This window comes from Pinus tabuliformis, chromosome 1_1 (assembly GCF_031772625.1).
Source record: "Pinus tabuliformis cultivar Carrire ecotype Pingquan chromosome 1_1, CPIR1, whole genome shotgun sequence".
NCBI lineage: Eukaryota > Viridiplantae > Streptophyta > Pinopsida > Pinales > Pinaceae > Pinus > Pinus tabuliformis.
This window is the reverse complement of record NC_142297.1, coordinates 83,294,101-83,304,419: the sequence shown is the minus strand read 5'-3', so window position 1 is coordinate 83,304,419 and position 10,319 is coordinate 83,294,101. Positions and strand designations below refer to the sequence as shown.

General features: G+C 35.9%; 1 pseudogene; it reads right to left on the bottom strand.

Annotated features, from left to right (window-relative positions):
* Nucleotides 1-8,235: 8,235 nt before the first annotated feature.
* Nucleotides 8,236-9,006, bottom strand: LOC149211717 (putative protein phosphatase 2C 32 pseudogene; annotated as a pseudogene).
* Between the last annotated feature and the right edge of the window lie 1,313 nt (nucleotides 9,007-10,319).

Below are 10,319 nucleotides of genomic sequence, written 5' to 3'. Positions count from 1 at the left end.
ATTCTGGTATCCTCCTTACCTGACCATTAATATGGGGAAAGAACATCGAAGGCAACTTTAACCTCAAAGAAGCTAAATAGGAAGCAACATGATTTAACTATCTGAATCTTGATCTCGTCTGGAAGAAACTATGGCAAAGCCCCCACTGGATGAAAATAAAGTTATTCATTTGGTTAGTGCATCAAAGGAAAATCTTAGACTAGGAGAATCTTAAAAAAAGTCTTTATTGGCCCCTCCCAATGTCATCTCTGTGACTCTCAAGAGGAGACGATGGATCACCTTCTCAACCTCTGTCCTTTCACATCAAACGTATGGGACTGGGTGGCCTCAATCGTTAGGCAAACAGACAAGGATAGTCTCAACATTTCCAACATTTTGAAGAACTAGTGGGTAAATTTATCACGGAATGAAATTATTAATAAAGCCTGAATTCTGGTACTAAGCTTTGTTTTCTGGAATGTTTGGAAAGAGCGCAACAATCGGATCTTCAAAGACAGAGCAAGAGAGCCACAACACATAATTGCCGAAATTTTGAGGTGGCTCAAAGACACAATAAGGAGCCTGTTGATAAATCCTCCTAAGGATCCTCCTCTACCCCAAGAGGCGAGAATTATTATGCATCTGGGTCTCCAATCCATAAACCCATAGGGCTTAATCAAGGGATTAGGATAAATTAATGAAAATATTAATATCTGGTAGCCTCATCCTCATGGCTTTCTAAAGGTTAATATGGACGGAGCTTATAAAGGCAATCTAGGGTTAGCCGGCTTTGGAGGGGTTATAAGAGATAAAAGGGTCAAATAAGGAAAATCTTCCATGGCCACTTGGGCAAGGCTACTAACAACATGGCGAAGCTCATGGCACTAGAACAAGGCCTGGAAATTTTGTTAGATTCTAATATGCACAATGTCATCATTGAAGTAGATTCAAAATTAATTATTAGAGCGGCCAAGAAAATATGTAATGGTAATTCTCTAGATAAAGTTTCAAAGCACTAGAGGCTTTTACAAGTCTTTCACCATATCCACTCCCACCTGCAAACCTTAAAAACTGTCAGATTTGTCCATGTGAAGAGGAAAGCTAACATGTTAGCGGATCGCTTGGAAAACGAGGGAGTCAGTGACATGGATAGAGATTCTTGGTATGAATGGGATATTGTAACCCCAGGCAAACTGCTGGAGGACTATCTCTATCAGGAGGACAAATATATAGAGCGATGGATTCACAGGAAGGACTGAGATGGTACAAAAGATATGAGGGAGGACAGGGTACCCTAAATTGTCTGCCCTCTTTGGGGGTGGGCCGCAGTCACAATTCAGTATTCCTTCGGACCCACTATGGAAGCACTACAAGTTGGGTCGTCTAGGGAACAAAACATTATGTGGAAATGTTGATGGTTTTTTCGGTTTAACAACGATTTTGGGAGGACGGAACATGAACCGTCCGATGCGTGAGATCAATGGCTACCGCTTGGTGAAAGAGCGCGATAGTTATTTCACGAGGCGTTGTTTTCTAAAACTGCAAAAGGTTTATCGAGCGGGCTCTAAGTGGTATCGGGTTTTTTTTAGCAAGGCTCCGATTCCACTCTTCGTGCAACACGTAGTAGGGGAGGTGAGAGAATTCATTCTCATCGAATGCTTATCCCTCATGTGACTTGTCCACCCCATATCTCCATAAACCGTTGGATCATCAGTGGGAGATCAACAGTGTATGTTTGATCATGCAAGTTAGCTTGGTGTCTGAGACCCGAGAAAAGTTTAGAGGGCTAGAGTAAAGTTTACGTCGGGTCATTTGAATGGCTTGGTGTGGGTTGTTGTGGGCCCGTGTTTAGTGCATGTCTAGTGGATACTGACAGGTCGATTCAGACAGTGTGCGACTCTACAAGCTCTATGAATTTTCTAGTTGATCTCCTTTATTGGAAGTCTAGTGGACCCTCACTTGTAACTTCTTTTGAGGGCTCGAATTCTTTCAATGCTAGACAACATGACTAGATGGTCTACTAATTCCCTGTTGTCCAGAGTAAACAGAGGTAACTCCCCGGTTGTCTTATTAGGACTTCGCATGGTTTTGGATGCATGGTTCGATATTTTGTCTGCATAGCTGCCTATTGAACTCTCACGGGGCTGCAACTTGTAAATTATGTATTTTTAACTAGATTAATAGATGGTCCCACTCTTACCTGATCAAAAAAAAAAAATGTTTATTCAACCTGTACGACCTACCAAGTGTCAACATGGGATTGGCCCATCTGACCATCATAACTTCCCAGCCAGTTTGATGATGTCAGTGCCACACCACTGTATGTCCTACCTAGTCAACCTTGCAAGTTGACTTTTTTATTGTTTTCCAAAAACTTGAGAACGTGATAACTTTCACATATGTTGTTAGATTGAAGCAATTCAAGTGTCATTGAAATCAAAATGATGAGATATATGATTTGGCGCTAGTTTTGAGTGATTTTTAGCACTTTGATTTTTTAGCATATTTTTGATCCCCTAGATGAGTCAAGGTTACAAGTTTGTAGGTTGCTTATTCCCCATTTGTAGTGTGTTATGTGGATGATTTCTTAACTATGGATGGGTCTATATATTTATATCCAAATGGCATGGGTAGACATTTAGAGCACTATTTTCAATCAAATATTTAATTTGGGTTTCTTGAAAGGGGAGTAAACATCAACACTTGAACATGGAACCCAAGATTAAAATGGAGCTTATTAGTCTAGTTCAACACGGTGACTAGCACATGTATAGGGGACCTTGCTTCTTTCTAGGGAAATTCGAGGGGCTAATATTTGTAGGTGGGCTAATTTTCCATGCTTTTTCCAAAAAACAATTTTCCAATCTCCATGTTTTGTAGAAAATATTCATCCAAATTTTATAGTCTAAAATTATTTTAACTTAGAAACCACCAAATTTTATAATTTCTAAATGAAATCATTAGAAATTTTAATATTTTTACAAAAAATATTCCAAGAATTTTACAATTTTCACATTTTGGACTAGTAAGATTCACCAAGGTTTCTAAACTTTGAAATAAATTTCTATCATTAAAAATCTTCCATGTTTATTTCTTCTACTTCAACATCATGATCCACGCTTAGACATGAGACTCTAGTATATGGTGATTGTAATTTTTCATGACAAGATTCGAGGGAAACACTTTTTTAAGGAGGGTCGAATGTAGCCTACAAAGAGGGGTGATATAGGGTTCCTAGGAAGATACCCAAGGGAAATAATACATGATTCCATTCAATGTAAAGTGGACTCGGTTCACTATATTATTAAACAAGACCCACTATAATAGTTGGTAGTGATTAAATATAAATGGGACCTCACTAAGGAGGGTCCATAAATAGTTAGGAGTTTGTTATGATTAGATTTCTTTATACTTCTCTTGATAATTATAAATAAGGAAGAACTCCTTCTTGTAGGTGGAGAAGAATGTTGTAAGCAAGCTTAACTCATTAGAATGTTGCCCCCTTGAAAGGAAAGTGAACGATAGTGGACTCCTTTTATAAATGTATCAATTGTAAAGCATTACCTTAGCTTAAGAGTTTTGATATTAATAAAATGAGAATAATTTCCATTTTATTCTTTGTTATTTTGATGTGATTATATTTTCATATCTAAGGCACTTAACAGTTGCCACAAAAGAAACTAGTTTTTTTTTTTTCTCCATATACATAGACCTAACATGATTTTATATTAACATACATACTAGATACCTACACAATAGTAGAGACTAACTACATTTTGATAATGTGTTATGGAAATATGTCAAAACAAGTCTAATAAAAGTTGTTTAAGAAATTACCATTTGATTATATTGAACAAGTTGTTTAAGAAGTTACCATTTGATTATGAACAAATTTAACTAGAATTACAACCAAGATAAATGGTACTACACTTAAGTACCAATCATTATATATAAACTACCAAAACAAGTCTAATAAAAGTTGTTTAAAAAATTATCTTTTGATTATATTTAGCAAGTTGTTTAAGAAGTTACCATCCGATAATATTGAACAAATTTAACTAGAATTACGACCAAGATAAATGGTATTACACTTAAGTACCCATCATTATATATAAACTAGGATTTATAGTGTATATAGAAAAATAAATAAAAATAAAATACAAATATCTTCTCAAATGATATTTATCATTTATATATACAGTAAAGATTTATCTTTGCTAAGGTAGATTCAAATCTTTTCTCTAAATTTTACACTTTCAAAAAAATATATGCCTTTAAGAATTTAATCTCTAAAATATGGTACATTCAAAGTCTATTCTCTACAACACGTCTACGCTCTGGAACTCACTGAAAGAGTCTAAGTTCCTCATGATTAAAAATGTCTATATCATTTACATTGCCAGTTGTTTTCTTTTTACACACCTGACAGTAGTGGAAGCCACCTCTGCGTCCATCCATGAAAAGCCAGAGAAATTCCACTTGGCATATCACTTCTGGAGTGGTGGGGTGTTCGACTCTGCAGACGACTCCAAGTGGGCGTTCAGAATCATACATAATATTGATATTAAGATTTATTAATAATATCAAGTTTTATTAATAAAGTTTAATAATAAGGTAGGTGTAAATTAATGATGGTTTCTCATGATGTATGGTAATATAAAATTAGAAAATTAATAATATAATAACTTTTAGAGATAAGTTGAGATGTTTATCTGATAAATTTGAAAATTTGTATCCACAATTGAAAAAATGAAAAAATCTAATAGACATTACAAATTAATTTATTCACAAATTCTTACTGATCTCATCAGAGATCACACTATTTTTTCTTTATCTCATCCAAAGCAAGTGAACCCCTTGAGCCGAGTCAATCCCCACCCAAATAGATAGCAAGGTCATCATTACCTGCCCCTTCAAACTCCTTATGTTTCCTTTGCTCAGTCCCACAGTGAGATCTAGAAGTGGTTGACCAAGTGGAAGCACCAAGGAAGGATTGGAACATCCCTCGATCACCCAATGGAAGGAGGTAATTCTCAGAGAATATTACATGGGGGAAGACTTTGTAAGTGTCACTCTAGAGATGGTAGAAGTTCATTTCTGGGGAGACTGCATCGGGGAATATTACCAAAGTAATCTAATAGACATTACAAATATGGTCATATGGACCATCCATACAAAAGGAGTTTTGGAAATTTATTTGAGTTTTCCTACAAAGTGGCTAAAGTCCAAGAGGAAGCAAGAGAAGCTATCAAGACAAAAGAAAAAATGTAAAAAGCATTTCCTATCTAGATGAAGACATAATTTTCACCACATTGTAATAGTCAAAAGGAAGTGGAGGCAACTTTCCAATATTCCGAATCAAAGTTCAAGTGAGGAATCAAAAGGTAAATTATCTACTTGAAAATGGTTCTCAATGTAATTTGATTTCTAAACATCACTTGATGAGATTATTTTAGAAACTTATAATCTAATGCATCCAAGCTTACTAGCATGGCTGCAAGGGAAATCTTTTATGAGAATCATTGAGAGATATAAAATCAAAATTTCCATTAATGCTAACTATTTTTATGAATTAAATTATCCAATTGCATTGTTACACCTATGAAATGATATCTGGTGGCCCATACACCTATGGGGTAAGACTACTACTTGCTATAACAAGGAAAAAATGTCACTTGGTGAAGGGAGGTAACATGGTATCTTTTAAGAAATTAAATATTATAGTTATGTAAAATATTTTAGGCCATTGTTCTAGTTTGAAAAATCACACACACAAAATGTAGGTAAATATTCAATAGGAAATCATATCATTTACTATTAAAATTGGGAAACTTTTGCTAAAACATATCAATTTATTCATATCTATGTAAAAAATAGGCAATTTTTAACAAAATAGATGATTGTATTTTATTTCTAAATGACCCAAAGATAGCTAATGGGAAAAGTTTCACCCCCAAAAAATCCTTAGGTAACACATACACATAGTCAAATCACATAAAAGGAGACAAAGGATATCTTTTATAATAGAAATTTAGTAATAGACCACAAAGAAACAAGTAATCTTCTGCATTATGAAATAGTGGAGATGGAAAAGTAAATGGAGGCCATGTGTTTCCATCTCATTAGTGATATAGCTTTTGAAAACCAAAAGCCTCCCAATGAGGATGTGAAATCTAAAATGGATCTAAAATAGATCGAAATGGATCATGATTTAGATTAAGAAAAAATATTAGCAAAAGAAGAGGTCACTAAATTTTTTATTGTGGAAGCTATTGAAAATTCTATGAAAGTTGTTGTTATGGAAGTAATAGTGTTATATCACTATAGAGGAATGAGCTACAAACTATTAATTTAAAGCTATAGAGGTGGATAAAGTAGGAGGTTGCAGTTGTTGGTGTGATGGCCACACCTTGAATTACTTAGCTACCCATTTTCCACAAAGAGCTTTGAGATGTCAATGTAAGAGCCAAATAATTAACAAAATAAAAAAATAAAATGAGAACCTAAAAGGGAATGGTACCAATAAGAAAAAGAGGGGGAAATAAAAGGGCAACAACATTTGGATTTCTAGCTATCTAAATAGATCTCAATGTTGTCCTCTTTATAACAAATTGGAATGGTTTCCCTACCGGGATTAGTAAGGCTTTGGTTTTATTCCTGGAAGAAAATATCTAAAATCCCACAGAGCAATATATACCATACCAAATTGGTTTCCTGAAGTTGGATATTAAGGGTAAATAACTATGTACTGTGGTTATCCCACTATGTATGGTTTTAGTTCAATGTGTTTAACAATTGTTTTAGATTTTTCTATAAATATTAGCATAGATTCATATGTTAAATCATGTTATTGCATTGTTTAGATTTTGGTAGCATTTAAGTAATGGTTCTTGTGTTTATAAATCACTATTCACGCTCATTTAATCTCCCTATGTAGTGTGACAATTATATAGACATGTACATAGGTGCCAAATATATTTTTACACTCACAATAACTTTTATTTTAAAAATAGACAACAAAACAATTTTGCACACAATCATATTGTAATTCATTTTTATATTAGTTGGAATCATTATAATTGATTATTATTAGTTTGAGACATTAACTCACTTATCTACAAGCAACGAGCTTGTTTTTCAATCATCTTGTTATTACCTTAATTTTGTTGTTACCTTGGTATAATCAACAATGAATAAGTGAAATGTATTAACAATGTTGTAATAAAATAATTTTCTCCCTCACTCGACTTAAAATGCATAATGACATATTTCTTTATTTAAAGTGTTTATTTCAGTGCAAAATGTATTTAGTAATAAAATAATTTTCTCGTCACTCAAATTTCAGATGCAAAATGACATTTCTTTATTTAAAGTGTTTCTTTCTATGCTATAGCATGGTATTTAATTTCCTTTAGACATATAACTCTCAGTTATAGTACAATAGATAAATTTGAGGGGTTTCAAATAATGTCTTAATACTTAAAATTTAATCTCGTGAAATATATTTCCCTTTAATCATAATTACAAAAAATAGAGTAACATTATTTCACATTAAAGTTTTATATGGATGAATTGTTTGGACTAGAAGTCCTGGAATATAGATCATATTTACTAAATCTGATTCTATATTGTAAGCTTTCTACCTCATTCGCTATTTTCTTTGAATCCACACTAACAATCCATATTGGTGAATTACTCCATGTCCCTCAATTACGGATCATACTCTCTAAAATTTATTCTATATGCTAACTCTTTTGCCTTCAACACCATTTTAAGTAGTTTCGAAGTAGAATTGAAAGTAGATTGAGTTTTTGAAGTAGTTTCAAAGTAGAATGACAGGACGTACCATAAAACATATAATTATTACTGCCACTAAACTTTTTTATATGATGTTCGATGTATATGTCAAATGCAGTAGTAAAGTGGTAAATTCTTATGACTCTATTTTAAGAAAATTAAACATGATGGTGAAAAATGAAATTAAAGAATAACAGTGAAAACACGTTTTTATGACAGTAGTGGAAAATTTAAGCATGATCACCGAAATTGAATTGGAGAGTAATTGGGAAAAGGGGATTGAAACTTGTATTTTGTGGAACTGTAGAAAAATGGATGTGGTCGTCTCCCAGCCTTCCTGCTACTTAATTAGCAAGTGTACAGGGTGTGGTCATTTTATTGTCTGCAACACCCATGTTGGTGAGATGGGTGTAACCAGTATACTCTTTTGATGGTATCCCTCCACTCACCTGATAGTTTCTAAATCTCTTTCATGCAAAAATGTGGCAGTTGTTCTATCATCACACTAATATCATCTTGAGATTTTCTAGTTACTGCTACTTCTACAAGCTTTTTGAAAGCAACCATAGGACTTCTTGCTAATGGTATAAAATTAGGTTGCTTCTTGACGCAGAAAGGCCTGGAAATACCCATTGCTTCCTGATTACTTAATTTATCCCACATCCCATCTGATGCAAAAATTAAAAACTCACAATCAGATGTAATTTTAATCTTTCTCGTCTCTGGTTCAGCGGTTATCCATTCTTTCAAGTGTGAATCCCCTATTGCCCTAAATACAGCCAGAGATCTCTGAACTCGCCAAACTCCCTGGCAGAGCTCCACAATTCCACCCAAATTTTCTATCCGTTGTTCCTCATCCTCCCTTCCAGCTCGATGACCACATGTAAGCGCTTCAGCAACCCCCTCTCTGCTCATAACTGCTCGACAATCCCTAGCATTGGAAACCAATAAGTTACCACCTTTAATTAGAGCAGTCACACAAGCAGTACCACTGGCAACCTCCTGCTTCAAAAACTCAACATCCATTGTTAAGTATCCAGCTCTAACGGCCTGCTCAAGAAAGTCTTCGGTTTCATCTTCCATGCTGAGCATAGTGTCCACAATATTCTGCCCAAGATTTTCGGCAGTGAAAGTTGCAGCTTTCGAACCACCATGACGATTTAGCACACCAAAAAATGCCTGTTTGGAATCACTGACAACATTGACAATGGCTTTGTGGGTATCCTCCATGAATTCTCGCTGACCTTTTTTACGCCAAATTGCGTAATGAGTACCCCCCTCATTCACCTCCTTCGGCTGCTCCACTGCCGGGAATGGCACATTTAGGCCCGACAGCTGCAGTAGGATATCTAGCTTCTATGGTCATTTCCTTTTGATAGGAGGCAAAGGGAACTTGCGAACATTCGAACCATTATCCTCCAGGACATTGACACAAGAAGAGAAAGGCCTCTTGGCCAGGCTCTCCCCGCTCTTGATCCACAACATATTTTCATCTCTGATGGTTAAAACAGGCCTCAGCGGAGACCCCACAGAATTTGAGTGGATGTCGCTGCTCCTGGGCGTCTGGAAACCATGATTCCTGGGGGAAGCTACCCATAACTCAATACTAGAATTGTGTATAGAGGGGGACCTGCAGGAGTTGAAGACCGAGGGAGAATTCACTGCTACAATGCAAGTCATGTTAACAATTTGTGGATCTGCTGGCGATGATGGTGAACTTTGTTGATACCTTTGTATTCTTGTTACCCTATCACATGATCTCTGCAACGGTGATAAATAAATGAACCCTTCTCTCGTTTTAGTTCAGTTGAATATCTCTCTCCAAACCTATTAAACATAGATGATTCCAACATTCTTATAGCGTTTAATCGTTTCATATGAGACGAGATTTTGGAAAACGTCCAGTTTTCTGCCCCCATCAATACCTCTGTACGCCAATCCAGCATTTGCCCAGTCAATTATCCACTTAATACAAATGTCTATGCTCTGAAACACACTGAAAGAGTGTATATATGTTCCTTGTGATTGAAAATTTCTCTATCGTTTACGTTGCTAGTTATTTTCTTTTTTACCCACCTGACGACAATGGAAGCGACCTCCGTCGTCCATCTATGACATGACAAGGTAGGCAAATTCAACTTGGCATATGATAAATAATGCAAAGGGCAGGGAGGAAGGAGGGAGAAAAGAGCATGGAGAGTGAGAGGAAGAGGAAGGAGAAGTTTGAGAGAGATAGATAAATATGGAAAGAGAGAGAGCGAGGAGGGACATAGAGAGAGAGAAGGACATAAGGTGGACTTAGAAACAAAGTTTGCGGGGGGCAGCAGGGGGTGGGGGAGGGGGGGGGGGGGTTGGAGAGAGAGACAAAGAGAGAGTTAGAGGGGGATTGTTGTGAATTACATACTAATGAAGGGAGGGAGGAAGAGAGAAATAGGGGAAGGGAGAGGGAGAAGGGAGGGAGGAAGAGAGAAATAGGGGAAGGGAGAGGGAGAAGGGAGGGGGAGATAGAGAAAGGATGGACAGTGATACGAAGGGAGAGGGAA